Here is a 25,397-nt window from a genome sequence, read left to right on the forward strand (position 1 = left end):
GCACCAGACCTGCAGATGAACTGGCCTGCTGTTAAATCTCAGTTACCAGTTTATTGGTATCCACTACGGAGCGTAATTTGCTTTCTGACTTTGAGAACATTCTGACATGTAATTGCTCATTTTACTATAGCTGGTAAAATAGCTAAGTGGGTTGAGCGCTGGCTGCTGCTGCGATGTGTGTGTGATCTGCAGGTTGCAGGTTCAAATCCCGACAAGGCCAACTCAGCCTTTCATCCTTCTGAGGTCTATAAATGAGTACCAACACAGTTGGGTGGCATTGTATGTATATTTGTTCTATATAAAGTCTTAAGCGTAAGTGTTTTATAATAACACATCATTATCCTTTGGCCTTGGACGGCTGCTTGCAATCACAGTAATTTGGTAATATGGGTTTATACACACCGATCTTAACGGTACATATGGTGATTAACTGTATATCGCATTACAGTGATATCGTAACCATATTTATTAGTGTACTTACAAACAATGCTATGTGATGCCACTTCCTGTTTTGTCAAGGGGTGAAAGGTTGGGTTCAATCACTTCCTGCAATGTCACTTCGGGTGGGGTCAAATCACATCACTTTCTGTGATGTCATCAGAGGTCAAGGACCGTGTAATGTTACTTCCGCGACCCCTGGCATTTTGGTGAAATGACATCCCTGCAACTGAATCGTAATAACTGATTACAGAGCGGTTGTGAAATCATGTTCTTATTATAGGCCAGTTGTGATGTCACAACTAGCCTGTATTAAGAAAATACATTCCAAGCTTTTATACAGACATTGCAGGCTGCCAGTGGCATTTTTGAAAGGCATGGTGGAAAATGCAAAGCAGCTCAACAGTGAGAAGTCTGGAGCTAAACAAAACTTAAAAAATGTACACTATATTTTGTTGCGATCAGTCTTTGTGCACCACCTCTGTTCAGGATTTTACCCTGGAATCTAGTGTACTGTCTTGCACTTCCCTAGCCTGTAAGACAGCTCAGCGAGATAAGCGCCCACTGCTGCGATCTACTGCAAGCCGCAGTCACAGGCTCAAGCCTAGCAGGGCCTGACTAAGCCCTGCATCCTTCTAGGGCTGGTAAACTGGACACCATTACATTGGATAATAAGAATAACTATCAATGGACCACTTAATAGTGGGTAGAATCTTGCATGAAGCGCTATATGAAAACTATTGTGGCAACATCAGTCCATGAGCCTGTTAAAGGGGGTTGGGAACCCATCGCTACGGCAGGAGGTTACTGCAGGGAGCCATCCAGGCCCAGTTTCTTCCTTTAACAAAAATTCTAGTGACGCATAACCATTTCCAGCCCCGCCCCCCTTGTGCCAAAAAGTTTCTGTGCAGTTCACTAATTACACATGCCAAGCTTCAAACAGTTGCTTGCCAGTTTCTCTTAGGTGGTTCCGAAAATCAGCGTTCCAGAAAATGGACCAGAATGCAAAGAAGAGGCCTCAACTCTCCACAAGTCTGCAGATGCTGCGAGGGTTGAGAGCGAGAACCCACTGCGTACGAAGGGAAGAAGACCCCACCCTCCTCTAAGAGACATACCATGAGGCCCGACGAAAAGGGGGACCGGAATACAAAAATGACCTTCCGGAACCGCCGGATTAAGTACGTGACAAGCACGACCAGAGAAAGTGTGTGGGTGGGGGGGTGCCTTAGCCCCATACTTATGACCTTTCACTACACACACACATGTCCCCGGATTGGCCAGGAAGAGTAATCCCATTCGGGCAGAGAAAGGGAATATAGGCAGGAAGCAGGAAGTGTGGGTTTTTCGTGCGAGTTCAGAGACGGAAGCGGAGGATGTCCAAGAGAACAGCAAGACGACTGAAGGAGCAGCGGAGTGTGGAGGCGATTTATTTAACAGGTGAGGTATTGCCTAATAATGAGTGTAAGCGGTAGGTTGGAGAGATAAATAGTGGTTTGGAGGGAGTAGTGGGGTGGAGGAGGGAGTCGTAGTGCGGAGGTGGGCGTAGTAGAGTAGTGGAAGGAGGAGAAACATCAAAGGGTGGAAGCATGACTTAGGATGTGGGAGAACATCGAAGGGATAGAAGAGTGGTGGGGGAGTGAGACAAAGTGGACAAGAGGAACAAGTAGAGAAGGGAGAGGCGAGAGTGAGCACGCTAGAAGATGCCTGCATCACACAGTGTGTCTGTAAGGCACTGTCACAATCTCAGTAGTTCACTAACAAATGGATAAAGTAGTGTGATGAAGTTGATAATGTCTTTACGGGGGGACCTCAGCTCATGTGGCCACGGGACGGCAGGCGCTACCTGGTCATGACCCTGGGATTGGCTGTACGAGGGAGGATAAACTCAAATCCGATTATGGTCAAATATTTGTCTTTTTCATGCTCAGATTCCTTTTAGTTGTCGCCTGTGCCCGAATATGGTTTAATCCGTCTGGTGCACGTAAGACATTTTTCAAAAATAAAAAGAAAATCACAGAGGGGATGTGTCCCCTGGGGAGGGGGATAGACATCATCGGGTGAGATGCGGTATCCCCCTTTTTCTTTCTTTTTAGGGATGTCCCATCCATCCCTCATGCCTTAATTGCCTATTGTATCAATCTTCTTCATCAACCCACAAGACTTGCTGATGGCATCTGTAGACAATTGTATGCTTTCCTTGTTATTCTTGGAACTCGGCATCGCGTGACAGTCGGGGACCGTTGAAGATGAAAGAAAACAGAGTGTGTCTCCAGGCGGGCTTGTTGTAATAAAGGTCTCACAAAATCCTCTTACCCTGCCTCCAGACCATCCTTTCAGTGGTGACGAGGATGGGATGCTCTTGAAGAGCCCGCCATGGAGAAGGGAGAGCGGAGCGAGTGCGGCCTCGTAGGCAAGGCGGTGGAAGGAGTGCTGCTGAGGGAACGATCCTGGAAACAATCCTGTCTCCCTGCCAACAGTGCCCAGGGCCGTAACAGGAAATCTTCCCTGCATCGCGCTACGGCCATCTCTGGAAATGCTGAAGGAATGGAGCGTTCAGAGTACCACAGGGAGACTGACCCTGTCTCTCTGCTCTGGGTGCCAGGAGTCTTTGCGGGAGAGCCGCCCTACAATCAAATCGCTGGCACAAGAGAGGCACTCAGGAACAGTGCGCTCCGAATCCCGCCCCTCCGGAGAGCTGACACTGAAACCGAGGAGGTCACAGCCACCCACTGAGGTGAGGAGGAGGGGGGGAGGAAGAAACAGCCAATGGTGGGCTAGCACGCATTTTAATACTTCTTCCGTGTAGTAATACACACGGAAGGAGGGGAAGAAACTGACTGTGATTGGCTGCACACAGCTACCTTCCTATTTAGCTATGCAGAAAGACTTCAGAAAACAAGCCCAACTGACTCTAGACAATGCATGACTAGATGTAAACAGGAACGGTGAGGGTGCCTGTAAACCTGTTTTGAAAACAAAGGCAATTTTAGACCATAAAGTGGAATACACAGGCACTAAAGTGATCCTGTAAAGCAGATAATTGAACTTTAAACATAAGTATACAAAGTTAGAGCCACACTGGACTCAAGTTAGAAAGTTGAATCCCTGGGATTGAAGGATCAACACATTTCTGCACAAGTTGCAATATTTATAAGGGTGTTACATTTAAGTGTGAAGTTAAGCAGACATGGCTGCAGCAAGTATGTCCCCACCTCCACCTTTCTTACCAGAACCCGGGACACCAGCCATTAGGTGGGATAGGTGGAAGAGATTATTTGATACTTATTTAATTGCCATAGGTGGGGAAAAATTCGCCCCAGCAAGAAAGGAAGCAATATTGCTACATAATCTGGGCACAGAGGGTCGTAGTGTCTACGACGGCTTGCCAGAACCCCCACAAGAAGGTCAAGGAGATATGGACCAATATAGTGTGGCAGAGAAAAAGTTGGAAATTCATTTTGAAGCCAAGAAGAACACTTTTGAGAGGCACAATTTTTTCCAGAGGTCACAGGAACCACAAGAGCCGGTGGAGAAATTCATTGCTTCGTTAAGGACTCTAAGTCATACTTGCGATTTTGGCCCGCTCACAGACTCACTGATACGTGACCAGCTGGTTTGTTGCACCAATAATGCAAAAATACAGGAAAGACTATTGTCCAAGGATGTGCCCTTAGAAATGGCAGTGGAAACAGCTAGAAGCATGGAGCAGACTTACAAATATATGTCAACCATGAAAAGTGATAAACAAGAAGGTGAAGTGGCCGCAATGAAGGGGATGAAGAAACCGAGCATGAATAAGGAAATCAAATGTTACAAGTGTGGTAGCAACCGTCACATATCTACGAGCGTGTTTTGTCCTGCGAGGAATGGCTCATGTTTGAAGTGCAAGAAAAGGGGGCACTTCGCAAGGGTTTGCCGTGAGTCTGGACATATGCAGAACCTTGAGTCTGGTGGAAGAGTGCCAGAACAAGAGGAAAGTTTTATAGTGCTGCAAAGTAGTCAAGGAAAGCATGCGTTGGAGGTGTCGGAACTTTCATATAAAGGAAATGCGCCAACAGATGTGTTTTTGATCAACGGGAGAGTTGTCACAATGAAGGCAGACAGTTGTTCCCCTTGGACATTAATGTCAAAAAGAACTTTTGAAGGATGTGTACAGGGAAACGTGAAACAGTTAAAGGAGCATAAAATAGAACCATATGCCTATGGTAATGTGAAGATTGAGGTTCTTGGGAAATTTGACACATCAATAAAATATAAAGGGAGCAGTTGTGAATCAGACGTTTATGTCACACAAGAGGGTTCATCCCTATTAGGATGGAGCGAACAACGTAAATTAGGAATCATAATCCAGGCAAATACTGGAAATCCAGTTACGTCTGCAGAGGAAAAAGACAAATGGGAACAAGGATTTCTAATGGTATTTAAGGAAGAGTTGGGAATGCTAAAAGGATTTGAACATGAGATACGTCTAAAAGCTGGAGCCATCCCAAAAGTGCACAAAGTAAGACCGGTACCTCATAATCTCAGTGACAAGGTAAAACAGGAAATTGAAGCACTGTTACAGAAAGGAATTATAGAGAGAATTGAGAGTTCAGAGTGGTTGTCACCGGTGGTAGTGGTTGCGAAGTCCAATGGAGAGATAAGGCTTTGTGTAGATTTAAGAGACTTGAACAGGAACATCTTGATATACAGACATCCTCTGCCCATAATTGGGGATAAACTGTCAACATTGAATAATGCTAAAATATTCTCAGTAATAGATCTCTCTCAAGCGTATCACCAAGTACCATCGAAGGAAGAGTGTCAACATCTGACTGCATTTGTAACCGCATTTGGAACTTTCAAGTATTGTAAAATGCAGTTTGGCCTAGCCTCGGCAGCGGCAGTGTTCCAAAGAGTAATGGAGACCATAATGGAAGGGTTAAACAATATTGTGGTGTTCCAAGATGATATGTTAATCTATGTTAACTCGGAGAGTGAACATGACAGAGTTCTGGAACAAGTTTTAAGTAGATTGAATGAGGCGGGTTTCACAGTGCGTAGGAACAAATTAAAAATTGGAGTGGAGAGTGTGGAGTATCTGGGGCATATAATTAGTAAAGAAGGTGTGAGGCCTAAAAGATGTTTGGTGGAGGCTGTGAAGAGTGCGCTGTTGCCAATTGATAAAGACCAGGTGAGATCCTTTTAGGGTTGGCAGAATACTATCATAAATTTGTGAAGGATTTCCCAATGATTTCTACACCCTTAAGATTGCTACTGAAAAAAGGCTCAAAATGTGTATGGACTCCAGAGTGTGGAGAGGCTTTTGACAAAATTAAGGAGGGATTGAGCAAAGATCCTTCAATTGGGAAGTTTAATCCTATGGACAAAAGTGTTCTAGTGATAGATGCCAGTATTTTTGGTTTGGGTGCAACTTTGGTACAATACGATAAGGATAACACGGAAAGAGTTATAGTGTTTGCTTCGAGGGTGCTAAGGGAATCAGAGTGTAATTACTCAGTTATTGAAAGAGAAACTTTAGCAATGTTTTGGGCGATCAACCATTTTAAATATTTTTTGTGGGGAAGGAGGTTCATTTTTAGGTCTGACCATAAACCCATGGTACAATTATTCGAGAGTGGAAGGTGGGCCTTGGGGTCTCCCAGGATAAGTAGGTGGGGTTTAGGTCTCCAAATTTATAATTTTGATGTAAGTTATCTACCTGGAAAAAAATGTGGTAGCTGATTGCTTCCAGATTACTGGTAAGAAAGGAAGAAGAGACTAAGACTGAAGAAGAGGAAGAGTTAGTAGTGGCAGAGGTTGAGGGTGCTGTAGGACAGGAGAAGTGGTTACAGGAGGTACATTTGGATACAGACCTTAGATTGATCAAAGGGTGGACTATAAAGGATGGGCAGATAAGAAGGTGCTGGATAGAAAGTTTGATGTGTGGTGGGAGATCGAAGAGGATTTGAATATTTATGAAGACAAGTTAAGAAGAGGACGATATGTAGTTCCTCCAGAAACACTTAGGGACATTTTAGTTGAACTGGCACATCAGGGGCATCCAGGGGAAGGGGCCATGAAGAGAAAATTAAGACAAAGTTACTGGTGGCCAGGAATTGATAAAATGGCAGAGAGACATGTAAAAGATTGTATGGCGTGTCAGACAAGTAAAAAAAGCAAAGTCATTAGAGAAACTCCAATGATTCCCAACACTATACCAAGCCAGCTGTGGACGAAATTGGCAGTAGACATTATGGGTCCTAATGCAGGTTTAAGATTTTTGTTTGTTGTAGTGGATTATCATTCTAAATGGATAGAATGGGAAGCTGTTAGGGAAGTCACAGCCAAGGATATGATTTTATTCCTTGGAAAAGATTTTCTCAAAGAGGGGGTACCTACTGAATTGGTGTCTGATAATGGGGTACGATTTGTATCGAAAGCAATGAGGAAATTCTTAAAGAGTTATGGTATAAAACACACTAGAACTGCTTTATATCATCCTAGAGCTAACAGCATTGTAGAGAGAATTAACAGGCATTTGAAAGGGGGATCACAAATGACAATGCGGTTGAAACAACCATGGAGGGAGGTGCTAAACCTGTTAACATGGAACTATGTGACCATGCCACATTCAATTACGGGTGTTTCTCCTTTTGTCTCCCTTAAAGGGAGAGAACTTGGGACAAAACTTTCCCCAGGATGGTTAGGTATGGCGAAGGTTGTTCAAATAGACAGAAATCAAATTATGAGACTTATTGCCCTAGGACAAGAATAAAGAGCAGTTTAACACAAGAGAAAGGGTGAAGGATCGAGATTGGAAAATTGGAGATTTGGTTTATGTCAAAAATCCTAGGTCTGTAAACAAATGTGTGGAAAGTAGGTTCCTTGGTCCGAAGAAGATAAGTGTGGTGAGGAAGAGTGTAGTTATTTTGGAAGATGGGAAGTGTGGTCTAAAGGAAGAATTGCAAGAGCTATTGACGTGAGGGGTGATTGTAGAGTGGAAAAAGACTTACAAGGAGGCAGTATGAGTGGAAATGGTCTCAAGAGAAGCAAGAGGTTGAGTGGAGGCACTCTACTGACTGGTGGGCATGTCACAAAAGTAGATAAGGTTGTTGTGGGTGCTCAAAGGTTGAGGTCAAAACCAGCATGGTTAGATGATTATGTATATTAGGAAATAGTTTGTGCAAGTTTTTATCTTTTCAGGTTATTGTATAAGAGCTTCCATTTTAACTAATGCTTATCTTTGTGTTCAAGTTTTTTTTGTTTCTTTGGGGAGGAAGATATGTAGAGAATTGTATGCTTTGGCTCGTGGTCCTGTGGTTGTCACGCGTTGTCCTTGTTATTCTTGGAACTTGGACATCGCATGACAGCCGGGGACCGTTGAAGATGAAAGAAAACAGAGTTCATCTCCAGGCGTGCTTGTTGTAATAAAGGGCTCATAAAATCCTCTTAACCTGCCTCCAGACCATCCTTTCAGCATCCTTCAAAATCCTGTAATCAGTAGAATGACAAGAACTGACTTTCAAACCCGTGAACACGAATCCTGTGAAAGTACTGGGATGAGGAAGAGAAAGGGAGTTATGGGGATCATTACAGCACAGAAGACAATGCCACGCTAAGCTGAAGCTGAAGGAAGAGAGAGAGAAGCCGATCAGAGCAGGTGCTTCCCGTCAGCTGGAGAGGTTTGGAGAAGTGTTTTCCCCTGGACACCGACTGGAATGCCAGTGAATGGCGTCCAGTCCAAGGAAGAAGGCGCAAGCACAGAGAAGGCTATGTCCGGACCAGGGAAGTGTCCTAGAGGGCTCTAAAGTTGTGGTGGCGAGTTGAGAAGCCAATGCAGGGGCTTCGCATCAGTGTGTAGAGCCGGAGCGCCCAAGCAACACTTTGCTGCTGCTGGAGAGGGCTGCCAGGTAGACGTGAAGCCAAAGAGACCTGAGCGCAAAACAGACAGGATGATAAGCCGACGAACAGGCTTCGCACTGGCGGTGAGTGCCGAGGTGCTGCAGAAGCACCGTACAACTGCGTGGGAAAGCTGCCAGAGCACTGCGGAAGCTAGAAACAGACCTGAACGAGAGTGGATGAAGCGGAGCAAAACCACAATACCAGTGAGCACACAGTGGAGGGTTGGGATGATGGGGAACTGTTATAAGAGACTTAGAAGGTGATTTTTGCTATGGAGAGGGGGAAATGAGATATCCTCTTCGTGCCTCCTCAGTAATCTTCAGAGTCCCCGTATTTGACAAACTGGGAAATAAAGTAAAGCAAATACAACAAGAGAGAAGATTATAAGAATTCGGAAGAAATCAAGAGAAGATGCATACCTTTTTTTTGCACAGTGTGTTGTTTAAAAGACCTGGCAGGAGAGCATACCAGGTAAAGAGCGGATCTGGGATCCACACCCATATAAAGTTGTGTGAAAGCCCTGGCAGGAGTGTGTACCAGGCAAAGTGTGTAAAGAGAACTGCATATTATGAATGGAGAATCCTAATGAAGACCCATGCCATAGGACGTTTTGAACTGCATTGAAAGCGAGTAAAGAACCTGGCACGAGAGTATACTAGGTGTCTTCAAGTGTGTAAAGAGAACTGCATATTATAAAAGAAGAATCCTAAGCAAGACCCATGCCTTTAGGATGTTTGGAACTGCATTGGATACGAGTAAAGAACCTGGCAGGTGAGTATAGCAGGTGTCTTGTGAGTCTGGCATTTGCAATCAAGTTGTGTTTTTCTGTTTTTGAAAGGGGATTCCCTAAGAAGATCCATGTCTTTGGGATTTAAGCAATTCTGGAAGTCATAAAAAGCACGGGGAAAAGAGTCATGGAGTGAATTGCCACATCAAGAGGAGGAAGTCATCCTTTCGGGGCTACTAAGAAGTTGTTTCTTTGAACTTTTGTTTTACTTTGAGGAAACCTGGGGATGGAAGGCATTCCCTGGAACTATGATCCTTATCTACTTTGGTTGGAGTTATACCTTTTTGTTAAACTTTAACATGTGTGCACTTTCAAGGCCAAAGACATATCCTTCAAAACCTTAGAGTTAGTTTCTAGAATGCGAGGGCAAGGATAGGATTTCTGACACAGGACATTTTTGCTCTGGGCATCTTGAGACAGGACAAACCCTTAAATTTGGTTGGTGTAGGGAAATATCTCCTAGAATGGGAATAACAGGGCTTTTTCCAACCCTTTTGGCTTTTTGCTGGAGGAGAATCCTCCATTTGGCCTCACAACTCTGAATAGTGTGGTAAAGTGGCAGGAACGTTATTACTGCCACTTTGACGTAATTTTAGTGCACCATCAAACTTGTAATGAGACTTTTCTCTCTCCTCCCCTAAACTCTCTCCCCTCCATCCCCCAAGAATATTTTCTCTGTCAGATCCACGTGGGCACCAGGAGACAATGAAATTGGCAGCGGTATGCAAGATGGATCAAAATAACATAACGTAATGTCACATAACAAATGGCCTGCCACTTTGTTCAGAATACTGGCATTCTGTGAGGGAGGGACCGGATATGGTGGCGGGGTGGGTGGTTGGTGTCAATAACAGCAGAGTTGCTTTAGACTAAAACATCTCTATACAGGATACAGGTTTTTGCTTTTAGAATTGGTTTACCTGTGGGACATCTGAAACCACTTGGATGACACTAGGAGCACCTGGTTCTGAGGGAAATATGGTATACTCTCATGAATGAATTATGGCCTCCTCATGGTCACCTGCCAAGACTCCTGCATGTTAACTCACCAAGCAAGCTTGTTGTTTAGGTCTGGCTAGAAAGAACTCAACTCTCTTGCAAATCTATTCTGTCTTTATTTTAGCACTTCTCTGTAACTTTATTGATTTTGTAAAGTACCCAGTTGACAGCATGAGTTCTCTTAGTGCTGCCCAGTTGGTCGAGTTCACTGACACACAGATATATCATGTAATTGTGATGGGAATGTAAGAGGGAAAGGATAAAGAGGAGTCATGTAATCCTTGGCCGGGTTCAACCCTCAATCATTGTCCGGCTCACCTCCCTTGGTTCCGTGCCACACGCCTGAGGACAACATAAAATGCCCTGGCATCTCTCCAACTACTCCCCCACCTCCTTCAACCACTTACCTAGGGTGCTCCTGATCTAAAGAGCATGCTTTTTTGCCAGAAATTGAAATACAAAAAATAAAAAGAATCCTAGCCCCTCCCCCCACAACATTTGCACAATGTTACTCCATCTATGGAACTGAGGTATCACCATGGCACGAGTGCCCTGTGCTGTCACAATGTTTTCCAAATCGAAGCAGCACATGTGGAGCCCCCCATGGTGCTGCCGCCACTCAGTAGAGGGCAAGTGTGGCTAGTAGGGAATTCCAGCCCTCAGACCCCCATCAAACACAAACACTTGAACAAAACACTAACCAAATGAAAAGATTAGAATTTCAAGCATGTTGTTCCCTTTCAGATCAAGTTCTATAGCCATTCAGACAGAATAGGGTGTCAGAGACTTGTCTCACCTTAGACAGATGCCCGGTACTGGAAGTGGAGAGATGAGGGCTGTCCTCTGTGGATGCCGCCTTGCCAGCAGTAATGGCAATGATGCCCTGCTGATCCGGAAGACTGACCCCCATGTACCTGTAAAGCCTTCTCTGAACTCCCGCCTGAGAGAAGACAGTGATTGACAGACATCGCTAAGCTTAGTGAGACCTTTTGGAATAGTCAATGCAGCGTTGGCAGTGAACCAGTAGAAAGTCATCAAGATGCCTACAGGAGACGCCCTGTTTCTGCCCATTTAACATTGCCATATTCTCAACCAGTGGAGAACGTGTTGATGTCACAGCCCCTGCTGTGTGGTCTACGAAATGAAAAGACCCCCATCCAACATAATGCGTGAACTAATGATACCCAGGTCCTGAGGAAGGCTGAGCTGCAACTTACAGGCCTTAACCGCCGAAACCTAAGTTTTCTACCCCGACATGAAATATATGAAGCAAATTGTTCTATTTATTGCGATTAAATGTTTGGAAAGGTCGCCTTGGTTATCTTACATCATCGGAGTACACAACTGAAAAGTTGTCTCCTGCTGTTTGCGCGGTGTCTGACTTGTCTCAGAACGCTGCGGGTCGGGATATATGAGGTTTTTTTTAACTTCTAATTGATCCTCCTATTTGTACACTATTTTGATAGGTTCACAGTAGGTGTTTTTATTTTTTGTTTGTTGCAGATTATGGGGAAACATATTTTTTTCTTTATGAGTTTGTGTTAGTGATGATATTTTCTGATGTGTTCCAATGTATTTATTTTATTTGCATGAGAATAAATTACATGTATTTTTCTAAATCCTGTTTTTCATTTTCCTGCTTGTTCTAGAGCTTCTAATCATTTTTGTGTTTGGTAAATGGCATTGAACTCCACTTTATGTTAATGCAAAACTTGCTGACCAATTGGATCCCAATACAGCTTGAGCACTACGGTCGCCCTCTACATATGTGTTTGATGGTAAGAAAGCAAAACAGGTGACGTGAAGAGAAGTGACGAGCGCAGTGGAAAACCCAGATGGTAGAAAAACCTCTGCAGAAAATGCTTCAGGCTGGAATTTGACTTCGAACAAAGAGTGGATGGAAGGGGACTGTTCTGGCTGTCGGTCGACTAGAGTAGAAGCCCCAAAGAGACCGGGGAAATAGCGCTCTAATGGAAATAGGAAAAGAGAGGAAGGGGGAATTAATACAAGGGAAAGAAACAGAGAAAAGTAAGCACATTGCTGAGGAAGGGGAGGCCAGGGAAACAACAAGAACTGGAGGTTACCTGCAGTGTTGCGACACACCGCGCAAATGGCAGAGACATCTAATTATCATTTAGGTGTCCAGACATGACTTTTTGATCTAACGCAGAGGCGGAACTGCAAATCTTCCATGGTCCTGGTCTCCATCTTTGATTGGGTAATACCACTATGGGATTCCCAAACTTGGTTAGTGCCACTGTCGCCAAAAGAACAAGCATTAGCCCAGCTCTCTCATGACAGCCGGCCTCCCGCCAAGACAGCGTCCACCCGGTTTCCAAAGGTGAAATCTGTGGAACCCGCAAACCAATGTAAGAGCATGTACCTGGGCATCTGGTTCCCGTGTCCTTGCACATGGAGAATATCCTTCCAGTCGATGAGTTGCTGTAAAATACCTCTTTGATGTAGGAATCGCAGAAAGGTGCGACTTCATGCTCCAGTACGTTCTATAAAATTGGTGGAAGTTTAACATGCTGATTTCTAGTTGAACTGACTTATGCTCCCAGTAAAGAGTCATGGTAGACAGGATGGATCGGAGTTTAGTCTTTATGCCACATCATACACTTTCTCAGTTATAAAGAAAGGTCTGAAGTATTCCGGTGATAGCTTGGAAGAAGTCAGATGAACCGATGGGTGGTGAGAGGAATGCCACACCTGGTCTCTGTAAGGGATCAAGAGTAGGAGTCAAACACAGTGGCATTATGTTTATAGACTTTTATTAATCATAAAAGAAAAAAGGGGTTTGGAGAAATGCTATCTATCCTTAATCCGTAGAGGGTTTTCCCCGCCTCAACTTAACTACGGGGCGTCTGTGTCAGGATGTCCAACCAAAAAGCACCATCTGGCCCGTGTCCAAAAACCCTAAACGTACCCTTACAAGCTAAACTCAATATAATGTGCATCTCAGGATTTCTGTAAGCTATACACTTGTAGCTTTTTTTAAAAGTTCCACAACATAAGGTTCTCCGGTGCAGAAATGAAGTTCCACCAGGAAAAGGGGTGCTCCCTTTTGCCTATATTTATTCTGGACTTCCACCGTCTATCCGGTGCTTACGGAAAGAGTCAATAATGTTCCACTGCTTCACAAGGGGAAGACTCTTGCCCTGCGTTTCTCCTTTCATTCAATGTCTTACTTCAGAGTTTCAAGGGGGACGACTCCTCCCTTGAGTCTCCCTTAAGAAAACAGTTCTTTTGAATGAATCAATCTCTCACTCTCTGGGTCTCAATTATCTTTCAAAGAGCTATGGTTCTTCTCGTTTTGTATTGATGGTCACTGTTTCACAGTTTCAAGATGGAGCGTTTACAACTGAGTTTTCACACTTCTCTTCTTAGCCCTGGTTTACGCTCCTGCTAGGTTATCGCACTTGGATGCCTGTCCCAGACTTGCACACTGCCGGATTTACTTTCCTGCCAGGGTTGTTTATATCCTCACATGGGTGTGAGCACCAGACTCACTGTTTGTCTGGTTCACTGTTCTGCCAGGGCTTTTCCGTTCTCCATTCACTCTCTCTTGCATCCAGGAAATAATGCTTTTCAAGTACTGGGTCACCGGCCCTTTCTCTTAAATGTTCGCAAAAGGCTGGTTCTTTAGGCCCCCTCTTTCTGCAAAGAAGATTGTATTGAGGAATTGCAAGAGTGCCACCTTTGCAACGAGGACTGCTTGGGGCGAGGACCTGCAGAAAATGTCACTACTTGACAGAATCATCCTATTATAAGCAGAAGAGGGATCGTTTGTACGAGGAGATCTGGAGCAGATTTCTGGATCTGAAATAAACGCATGTACTTTTAGTTTGTCTGGCCTATCTGTCTGCATTGTTGTAATATAAATGTTTCAATAAAAATGTGAATCCAAAAACAATATTCGTATTAACTATTCCAATTCCTTTAATTAGGCTCTATCGTGCTGTCAACAGTATGCAGCACTCGCCCTGAAGCACCCCGGTGTCCCACTTCGCTCTCACTGGGCTTACCGGTCTTCACTGGCGGCTTCGGCGTTCCTCACGTCTGTTGCCTAAATATCTAATGACATGATGTCACTGTAAGGCTCTCTCTCTCCCAATATTATTCAAAGTTCCAAGTATGAAGACCCTTTTTATACATATGACAAAGGTACAGAGGGAGATCAGGAAGTAAAGACGTTAACCTCCCATAAGTTATGATTCTACCTTACGTCTAGATTTAAGATCCAAGAGAAAAACATCAACGCCTTGAAAACCCTCCCTTAAGCATAAATCCTCTCAATCACCCAATCAGATTGAGTTAAATAATGGAAGAAGAAACAAGAGCATTATGGACTTCAAGTCCCATAATGCTCTAAATACTGAGACGAGGGGTTCAGAGTTTGTAAACTGTTGTGAGCTGTCTAGTTGTTGTAATGACCCACACCTGAGTGAGTTCTTTAAACATTTAAAGGCCGTTCAGGTGTGGCCGGAAGAAGAGCAGTAGGGCGATGCAGAAGCTGAGGATGCTGTTGTGGCGGCAACAGGCTGTGTAGAAGAGGCAGAGGTCGGGATTCTTGGCTATGCAGAGTACACACAGCGAGAAGTGGTTTGAAAAAAGCCACACCGGGAGAGAGGGAGACTCTCTACACGCCGTAAGCTGCTCTGGTTTCAGATGTGCACCGGAGGGTAATCTGGGCTGCGGAAGCTCTACTGAAGGTCAGCGCAAATGGCGGCCGACCGCCAGGAGCTTTCAGAAGCCTGAGCGGCCCAGACAAGTGAAGCAGCACTACTGGTGAGTCAGAAGGAGACTCTAAGGCATACCTGTGAGTTAGCCTGAAACAGGTGAACAGGGGGCGCTCTGAAGGAGACCGCTAGGTAATAACTGTTTTGAAAACCGAACAATTGAAAGTAGACAAACTGGGCACAATTCTCCTAAAGAGGGATTCGCATAGGGGAACACTGTAACCCACACTGCCAAAGCCAAAGAAAAAGGGATAAGTAGGCAAACTGGGCACAACTCTTCTATTAAGGGATTCCAAAGGGGAGAACATTGTAAACCGCATTGCCAATGCCAGCAGAAGGTGATCATTAAGAAAAGTGGACACAACTCTCATAAGGAGAGATTTCAAATAGAGGGGCATTGTAATCCACATTGAAAAACCCCTGGAAAACAGAAATGCAGACAAACCGGGTGCAGCTCTTCTATGAAATAATGTCTAAGGGGAGAGATATAACCCGCATTGTCAGCAGCCAAAAGGTTGCAAAGGTAAAATTCAAATTACACGTGCATGGGGTTCACTGGGAACATGTCGGCAAGACAATGCGTCAGCGATGAGATATTTGTGAGGATGAAATCATACTGGGGTGGGGGACGTATGCCCTTCTCGCTTGCCTGCTATTTCGACACTCCATTTGTGGTAATACACGTGGGTTTTTGAAGGTCTGTGGGTATGTCCACTGGAAACCGAGCTCCAAGGAGGAGATGTCCCGACTCCAAACATGCCCGTTCCATTGCCAGAAATGTCTTTTCCTGGACAGAATAGGGCCGTTCACTAAAGGGAATGTTCTTGATGAGTTGGCTACTTGATGTTTCCATGAATAATCTTGAACTTCTTTAAGGACTGTCCCTAGAGCAGCGTCAGAAGATTGACGATAATGGTTGCAGTATTATGTTGGCAAAGAATAGGCGCTTGAGTGAAGGCACATTTCAGGGCAGAGAAGGCATCCTCGGCTGCTTCTTCAGTAGATCTGTGATGGACTGGACCAAACGGGAGAACTATGGAATAAGCGTTGGATAGTCCAGGAAAACGCTGTGCATCCTCGTGAGTCCGGGCACAGGTCATTCCAGGATATCTGGCACCTTTTCTGGGTCCATGGCAGAAATAAACTAGCCGAGATACCTTATAGATAATAACACAAACCTGAACTTCTCAGGTTTGGCTAGTAATCTGTTCTGCCGAAGATGTTTCAAGATAAGTATGTGTTGGGTATGTTCTCCTAGATTGGGGAGAAAAGGAGTATATCATCTAAACAGACGATTTCTGACACACAAAGACGATCAGAGAAGATGTGATCCATAAAATGCTGGAAAGCCTGATGGCGCATTTGCCAATCCAATCGGCATGACCCTGGCTAAATGTGGTGGCTGTTTTTCTTTTTTTTTTTGGATATGGTTTGTAAGTTGCAACCTTTGACAATTGCCTGCCCAAGCTGTGGCCAATGGGAGCTGTAGTCCAAAACATCTGGAGACCCAACATTTGTAGACCCTTGTAATAGTTGAAGTTCAAACAAGTGGTGCCACATTTTTCACCCAGCATATTTCCTGCCCCCTTCCCAGCTGGTTTCATGGGTGGCAGAGGCACAATAAAGAAAATACAAAGTGGTGAGTGACCGTCTCTGTGGCAAGGGGGGGTTGCTGTTGGTTCTGCATTGGGGGCAGCTGGCACGACAGTGATAGCACACTAACAGGGAGCAGAGGAAAAAGAAACAGAGACAAAGAAACCAAAAAGGGGACAAAGAGACATAGGCAAAGAAACCAAAAAGGCTAAGGGGGTGGGAACAACTACTGAAGGTTCAGGGGTCGCGGGAAAGATGCTCTTGAAAATGACCAGGACATCAGATCAACGAAATTCCATTCCATTCCATATAGGACAGAGGTCTGCAGCCTGTGTCTCTACAGATGTTCTGCACTACAAGTTCCATGATCCTTCACCATTGTTTATATTGGCTAGCGCTGATTAGAGTTGTAGTCCCATACATTTGGAGAGCCAAAGGTTGCAGGCCCCTAGTGTAGGGCATATCTTACTTGGCGAGCTGTGCCTTATATGCACACGATGTACCACTGAGTGGGAGTTGAGTTGAGTCCCAATTACTACCACAGTGAAAAATTGATTCTTAAACTTTGCTGATGTGTTGCTTTTAGTGTCTATATAATTGGTTTGGGTCTGTAGGCACATACTCAGTTGCGGTACATCATTTAGTATGCTGGTAAAATGTTGGGGGCCCCTTAACATCATATTCTTCTCTGGTACTTGCAAAGTACACATCAGGTACTCGCCAGAAACAGGACAGTGTTCAGAACACTTGCCAGTGGCTACAGTGTAGGTAGTGGCTTTGCAGGTCGAATAGAGAAATCAGCTGGAGGCAGTGTTATGGAGAAGCCAACACTAATAAGCCAGACCCAGGGCACATTTCTGTGTTTGTCAAATAGTTCTTAACAACAGCAGGTGATAACACAATCCGCTTTCGCAATGCCCTTCTGTCGCAATAAATCTTAAATCGAGTGGTACTTACTGTTCAGTAGTGACCTGGACTATTGTATTACATATTGTGATGACTCCCCGGATGTTGCGACTTCTCCTCTAGGGGGAGCCTCTTCCCATGAGGCCAGGGAGGTGAGGCCGCTACCCAATAGTCCCCCTGGGGGTGGTGCTCAGCAGGAGGATCTCATGAGGAGGGAAGCCTCCTATGGAATTAGTGACCACCTAGGAGAACATGGTATTCCCATAGACCACCTAACCGTAACACACCTTCATACCCCCCTCCACCAACCCTTTCACAAGTATTCCTATATGTCTTTGCCATACCACCAATATGGGAAGTACTGGGGCGAGGAAGAATGTGGACTCCTCAAGGAACATGTACCCTTAAGTACTGAGACGAGGCAGAGACTAATTGACTCACTGGAAGACCTAAAGCCCAGTACTGGGATGAGGAAGAAGTGCAGAAGCATTGAGAGCACTCATGAGAATGTGAATTAACAGTTTTCCCGAAACCTGATTCGGCAGAACCCATTCAAAAGTGAAGAGGGAAACCAGGAAGGCGAGAGAGGCCCTCCCTGGAGGAACCACGAGCATCAGGAATGCTCAGTGGAGATCCAAAGCAGCTACAGGAAAGCTTACCAGGCAGGCAGAGAGGTTCTTACCTGGTCCGACATGGAAGGACCATCCGGCAAAGCAGAGCAGTGAACGTCCAGGCAAGCCAAGCAGCGGGACCACGCGGTTGTGGAAGTCACACACACTGAGAAACTGCAAGTGCTGTGGAGACGCTGCAGCACAATGGAAGAGCGGAGAAGCCTAGCGAAGCCTGAAACAGAGGGCGGAGAACCCTGAGACCGCCCAGACAGAGACAGTAGAGACCATGAAGGTACCAGGGCTACCGGGTGGTCCAAAGGGGTACCAGAGGGCACTGGCAGACACTGGAGTCACGATACGGGGCATAGGGGAAGCCCCTGCGGAAAAGCTAAGACCCCCTAGAGAAAAGGAAATGCCACATCAAGAGGTGTGAATCTCACAAGTATGGGGCCTGCATCCTTTTATGAAGAGTAACATAAGTCAACTTCATAGGCATAGTACCTGGCAGGAGAGTGAACCGGGTCTACTGCAAAAGGACAAGAGAGATACACAGGTCTGGGACCCGCACGATTAAGACTGAGAGTTCATGTAAATTGTGAACTTTCAAACTGCAAACCAAGCCAGGGGAATGGGAGGATGTCCCCTGGGTAATATTGAACTGTAAACTGTCACAACAAAAAGGGAAAGAAGCCAGGGAAGGGAGTCATTCCGCCCAACCCTTGTGAACTGTGAAGCCAAGAGATCTCAGGAGAAGGAAGCAATACCTCCTGGTGTCTTTCCGGCAGATTGTGTATCATGAAACCAATCAGAAGAAGGCCCGGCAAGGGAGTCATTCCTCTGGCACTGTGAGAACATTGGGAATAGAATACCAGGCGAAGGCAGGCATTCTTCAGGACCCCAAAATAGTGAAAAGTGTGAAGCGTGAAGCCAAACGGAAGAAGACCCCGGGAAGGGAGTCATTCCCCTGGCACTGTGGAGACATGGAGTATAGAATACCTGGAGAAGGGAGGCATTCTCCAGGACTCCAATAGTGAAGCTAAACTATGGTCAGGAAATAGTGACGTTTGAGTTGGAATGTTTTCTTTTGAATTGGAGCCGAAACTTTACAGCACCGCAAACTGGGACTTAGTTTCCGGAGAAAAGAACTAAGAACTGGAGAAGGGAGATAGTCTTGCAGGTGAAATTCCCCCTATGTATGGAACTGTGGCTCATTGTCCAGAAGAAGGGAGCCAGTCTCGCAGGTGAAATTCCCCCTACGATTGGAACTGTGGCTCATTGCCCAGAAGAAGGGAGCCAGTCTTGCAGGTGAAATTCTCCCTACAATTGGAACTGTGGCTCATTGTCCAGAAGAAGGGAGCCAGTCTTGCAGTTAAAAGTCCCCCTACGATTGGAACTGTGGCTCATTGTCCAGAAGAAGGGAGCCAGTCTTGCAGGTGAAATTCCCCCTACGATTGGAACTGTGGCTCATTGCCCAGAAGAAGGGAGTCATTCTCGCAGGTGAAAGTCCCCCTACGATTGGAACTGGGCTCATTGTCCAGAAGAAGGGACCCATTCTTCTGCACCAAGAAGATCCCCTAGCCTTTTCTTATTAGTAGCAAGTGTGAAGGATAGAAGTTGGCATTTTGACACGACGGTGGACTCTTTATTTACTTGGACATTCAGGCCAATTCCTTAGTTCCTTAGCAGAGGCAGGGACACCCCTCTTAGAGTTAGGGAGCGATAGGTTTCCTCTTTATTTTTCCTGAATAAATGTCTTTGGCAACCACCATGCCACCACCGTATCAGACTCGTACTTCTGCACCCTTACATTATTTACAGCATTAGTTTCAGTGACCTTTGCCCTTTGCTCCAATTCCAACCCGCTTTATGTATACATTACCTCTTTGGAACAGCTCCACCGTACCGGAAGTCCTTAGTCTCCCGTTATGCCCCAACCTGATCCTTATGCTCCTCAAAGCAGATGCAGGTCAGCTGTCCAGGACCCAAACGATCACATGAACGGGGTAGATCGTTTCCAGTATGAGATGCCGAACTCTGGAACTCCCTCCCATTAGCGCTTAGCCCGGTCGAAAATACAAGGGCTTTCCGCAGAGGATTAAAGGCACTTCCCTTCAAGTAACAGACCGCTCAACTTTGAGCAGGCCCTCTGGCTCTTAATTGTCCAGCTTTTTCAGTTTGTGCCATTGCGTGACTGTTCGCGCATTACAAATAAACAAATAAATAAATTACAGTTAACACATAAAGCCGGTGCTTACACGCGACGGCGCGTGAAGAAGGCCGGGTGGTTGGCACTCTCTCTTTCATTGCTCAGTGGTCGGAATGCAGGGGCTTGAACTCTACTGCACTAGCTTAAGAAACCGACATTGGCATGACAAAGTTAACTGTATTGGTTAGGAATGATGGGAGTTGTAGTACAAAGCATCTGGAGAGATGGGACATGCAACAAAAAGAGATCTGCGAAATGAGAAAGGCTGAAACAAGGCCTTCGGCATGGTGGAGTCTGGCACTTAGATGGGGTACATCCAGGACACCAATGTCTCCATGAGGTTGTCTTTAAAATGAGTGTCCCTCTTTGGCAGCGCCCACCCTCCAGAGGGTTGCCCACTTTGCCGCTGACTGCCTTTCGTAGGCTTGCTCAGCACCCGTTCTAAATGCTCTCCATGGTTTGCGCGGGCTACTCCAACTTCCGAGCAGGGTGGAATTGTGGGTCCTCTGCCTTTGCGAGAGAGAAAGAGATACATTTAAGCTTTATGGGCATGAGCCCATCACCAAGGAGCATCAGGCCTGGGCACAAGGAGTGGCAGAGCCAGGGTGGGGGCAGAGGAGGTGGCCGCCCCCACCCCCTGGTGTCCAGTGCGTGCCCAGTGCGCCCCCCAGCTTCCTGCTGGTGCCCTATTATCCACCCCCCCTCACCCCCACTGGCACCAAACCCTGCCTCCGCTACTGGGCACAAGTGGGTGTGCAGGGCCGAGCTGAGGATGCAGCAGTGGGCCTCTGCCACCGTGGGCACCAGAGGGCGGAGCAGTGGGCCTCTGCCACCGTGTGCATCTGAGGGCAGAGCAGTGGGCCTCTGCCACCGTGGGACCCAGAGGGCGGAGCAGTGGGCCTCTGCCACCGTGGGCACCAGAGGGTGGAGCAGTGGGCCTCTGCCACCGCGTGCATCTGTGGCGGAGCAGTGGGCCTCTGCCACCGTGGGAACCAGAGGGTGGAGCAGTGGGCCTCTGCCACCGTGGGCACCAGGTCGTGAAGCAGTGGGCCTCTGCCACCGTGGGCACCAGAGGGTGGCACACTGGGCTGTGCCACTGTGTGCATCTGAGGGCGGAGCAGTAGGCCTCTGCCACCGTGTGCATCTGTGGCGGAGCATTGGGCCTCTGCCACCGTGGGAACGAGAGAGCGGAGCAGTGGGACTCTGCCACCGTGTGCATCTGAGGGCGAAGCAGTGGGCCTCTACCACCTTGGGCACCAGAGGGTGGAGCAGTGGGCCTCTGCCACCTTGTGCATCTGTGGCGGAGCAGTGGGCCTCTGCCCCCGTGGGAACCAGAGGGCGGAGCAGTGGGCCTCTGCCACCGTGTGCATCTGAGGGCGAAGCAGTGGGCCTCTACCACCTTGGGCACCAGAGGGTGGAGCAGTGGGCCTCTGCCACCTTGTGCATCTGTGGCGGAGCAGTGGGCCTCTGCCACCGTGGGAAGCAGTGGGCGGAGCAGTGGGCCTCTGCCACAGTGGGCATCAGAGGGTGGAGCAGTGGGCATCTGCCACCGTGTGCATCTATGGCGGAGCAGTGGGCCTCTGCCACCGTGGGAACCAGAGGGCAGAGCAGTGGGACTCTGCCACCGTGGGAACCAGAGAGTGGAGCAGTGGGCCTCTGCCACCGTGGGTATCTGAGAGCGGAGCAGTGGGCCTTTGCCACCGTGGGAACCAGAGGGCGGAGCAGTGGGCCTCTGCCACCGTGGGCACCAGAGGGCGGAGCAGTGGGCCTCTGCCACCGTGGGACCCAGAGGGCGGAGCAGTGGGCCTCTGCCACCGTGGGAACCAGAGGGTAGAGCAGTGGGCCTCTGCCACCGTGTGCACCAGAGGGTGGAGCAGTGGGCCTCTGCCACCGTGTGCACCAGAGAGTGGAGCAGTGGGCCTCTGCCACCGTGTGGATCTGAGGGCGGAGCAGTGGGCCTCTGCTACCGTGGGCACCAGAGGGTGGAGCAGTGGGCATCTGCCACCGTGGGAACCAGAGGGCGGAGCAGTGGGCCTCTGCCACCGTGGGTCCCAGAGGGTGGAGCAGTGGGCCTCTGCCACCGTGTGCATCTGAGGGCGGAGCAGTGGGCCTCTCCTACCGTGGGCACCAGAGTGTGGAGCAGTGGGCCTCTGCCACCGTGGGAACCAGAGGGTGGAACAGTGGGCCTCTGCCACCGTGGGTATCTGAGGGTGGAGCAGTGGGCCTCTGCCACGTGTGCACCAGAGGGCGGAGCAGCGGGCCTCTGCCACCGTGGGCACCAGAGGGCAGAGCAGTGGGCCTCTGCCACCGTGGGTATCTGAGGGTGGAGCAGTGGGCCTCTGCCACCGTGTGCATCTGAGGGTGGAGCAGTGGGCCTCTGCCACCGTGGGTCCCAGAGGGTGGAGCAGTGGGCCTCTGCCACCGTGTGCATCTGAGGGCGGAGCAGTGGGCCTCTCCTACCGTGGGCACCAGAGTGTGGAGCAGTGGGCCTCTGCCACCGTGGGAACCAGAGGGTGGAGCAGTGGGCCTCTGCCACCGTGGGTATCTGAGGGTGGAGCAGTGGGCCTCTGCCACGTGTGCACCAGAGGGCGGAGCAGCGGGCCTCTGCCACCGTGGGCACCAGAGGGCAGAGCAGTGGGCCTCTGCCACCGTGTGCATCTGAGGGTGGAGCAGTGGGCCTCTGCTACCGTGGGCACCAGAGGGTGGAGCAGTGGGCCTCTACCACCGTGGGAACCAGAGGGCGGAGCAGTGGGCCTCTGCCACCGTGGGTATCTGAGGGTGGAGCAGTGGGCCTCTGCCACTGTGTTCACCAGAGGGCGGAGCAGTGGGCCTCTGCCACCGTGGGTATCTGAGGGTGGAGCAGTGGGCCTCTGCCACCGTGTGCATTTGAGGGTGGAGCAGTGGGCCTCTGCTACCGTGGGCACCAGAGGGTGGAGCAATGGGCCTCTACCACCGTGGGAACCAAAGGGCGGAGCAGTGGGCCTCTGCCACCGTGGGTATCAGAGGGTGGAGCAGTGGGCCTCTGCCACGTGTGCATCTGTGGCGGAGCAGTGGGCCTCTGCCACCGTGGGAACCAGAGGGCGGAGCAGTGGGCCTCTGCCACCGTGTGCATCTGAGGGTGGAGCAGTGGGACTCTGCCACCGTGGGAACCAGAGGGCAGAGCAGTGGGCCTCTGCCACCGTGGGTATCTGAGGGTGGAGCAGTGGGCCTCTGCCACCGTGTGCACCAGAGGGCGGAGCAGTGGGCCCCTGCCACCGTGGGCATCTGAGGGGGGAGCAATGGGCTCCCAGTACAGTCAGCTTGGGGTAGGATGGGCTCCCAGTACAGTCAGCTTGCAGGTGGAATGGGCTCCCAGTGCAGTCAGCTTGGGGTCGGCTCCCAGTGCAGTCAGCTTGTTGGTGGGATGGGTTCTCAGCTTGGGGTGGGATGGGCTCCCAGTGCAGTCAGCTTGGGGTGGGATCCCAGTGCAGTCAGCTTGCTGGTGGGATGGGCTCTCAGCTTGGGGTGGGTTGGGCTCCCAGTGCAGTCAGCTTGCTGGTGGGATGGGCTCCCAGTGCAGTCAGCTTGGGGTCGGCTCCCAGTGCAGTCAGCTTGTTGGTGGGATGGGCTCTCAGCTTGGGTGGGATGGGCTCCCAGTGCAGTCAGCTTGGGTTGGGCTCCCAGTGCAGTCAGCTTGCTGGTGGGATGGGCTCCCAGTGCAGTCAGCTTGGGGTCGGCTCCCAGTGCAGTCAGCTTGTTGGTGGGATGGGCTCTCAGCTTGGGTGGGATGGGCTCCCAGTGCAGTCAGCTTGGGGTGGGATCCCAGTGCAGTCAGCTTGCTGGTGGGATGGGCTCTCAGCTTGGGGTGGGTTGGGCTCCCAGTGAAGTCAGCTTGCTGGTGGGATGGGCTCCCAGTGCAGGCAGCTTGGGGTCGGCTCCCAGTGCAGTCAGCTTGTTGGTGGGATGGGCTCTCAGCTTGGGGTGGGATGGGCTCCCAGTGCAGTCAGCTTGGGGTGGGATCCCAGTGCAGTCAGCTTGCTGGTGGGATGGGCTCTCAGCTTGGGGTGGGTTGGGCTCCCAGTGCAGTCAGCTTGCTGGTGGGATGGGCTCTCAGCTTGGGGTGGGATGGGCTCCCAGTGCAGTCAGCTTGGGGTAAGATGGGCTCCCAGTACAGTCAGCTTGCAGGTGGAATGGGCTCCCAGTGCAGTCAGCTTGGGGTGGGCTCCCAGTGCAGTCAGCTTGGGGTGGGATGGGCTCCCAGTGCAGTCAGCTTGTGGGTGGGATGGGCTCTCAGCTTGCGGGTGGGATGGGCTCCCAATGCAGTCAGATTGGGGTGGGATGGGCTCCCAGTGCAGTCAGCTTGGGATGGGCTCCCAGTGCAGTCAGCTTGCGGGTGGGATGGGCTCCCAGTGCAGTCAGCTTGGGATGGGCTCCCAGTGCAGTCAGCTTGCGGGTGGGATGGGCTCCCAGTGCAGTCAGCTTGTGGGTGGGATGGGCTCTCAGCTTGCGGGTGGGATGGGCTCCCAGTGCAGTCAGCTTGCGGGTGGGATGGGCTCCCAGTGCAGTCAGCTTGGGATGGGCTCCCAGTGCAGTCAGCTTGCGGGTGGGGTGGGCTCCCAGTGCAGTCAGCTAGCGAGTGGGATGGGCTCCCAGTGCAGTCAGCTTGGGATGGGCTCCCAGTGCAGTCAGCTTGCGGGTGGGATGGGCTCCCAGTGCAGTCAGCTTGCAGGTGGGATGGGCTCCCAGTGCAGTCAGCTTGCGGGTGGGATGGGCTCCCAGTGCAGTCAGCTTGGGATGGGCTCCCAGTGCAGTCAGCTTGCGGGTGGGATGGGCTCCCAGTGCAGTCAGCTTGCGGGTGGGATGGGCTCCCAGTGCAGTCAGCTTGCGGGTGGGATGGGCTCCCAGTGCAGTCAGCTTGCTGGTGGGATGGGCTCTCAGCTTGGGGTAGGATGGGCTCCCAGTACAGTCAGCTTGCAGGTGGAATGGGCTCCCAGTACAGTCAGCTTGGGATGGGCTCCCAGTGCAGTCAGCTTGCGGGTGGGATGGGCTCCCAGTGCAGTCAGCTTGTGGGTGGGATGGGCTCTCAGCTTGAGGGTGGGATGGGCTCCCAGTGCAGTCAGCTTGCGGGTGGGATGGGCTCCCAGTGCAGTCAGCTTGGGATGGGCTCCCAGTGCAGTCAGCTTGCGGGTGGGATGGGCTCCCAGTGCAGTCAGCTTGCGGGTGGGATGGGCTCCCAGTGCAGTCAGCTTGGG

Source organism: Ambystoma mexicanum, chromosome 14 (genome assembly GCF_040938575.1).
Source record: "Ambystoma mexicanum isolate Mex_15411 chromosome 14, UKY_AmexF1_1, whole genome shotgun sequence".
Classification (NCBI taxonomy): Eukaryota; Metazoa; Chordata; class Amphibia; order Caudata; family Ambystomatidae; genus Ambystoma; species Ambystoma mexicanum.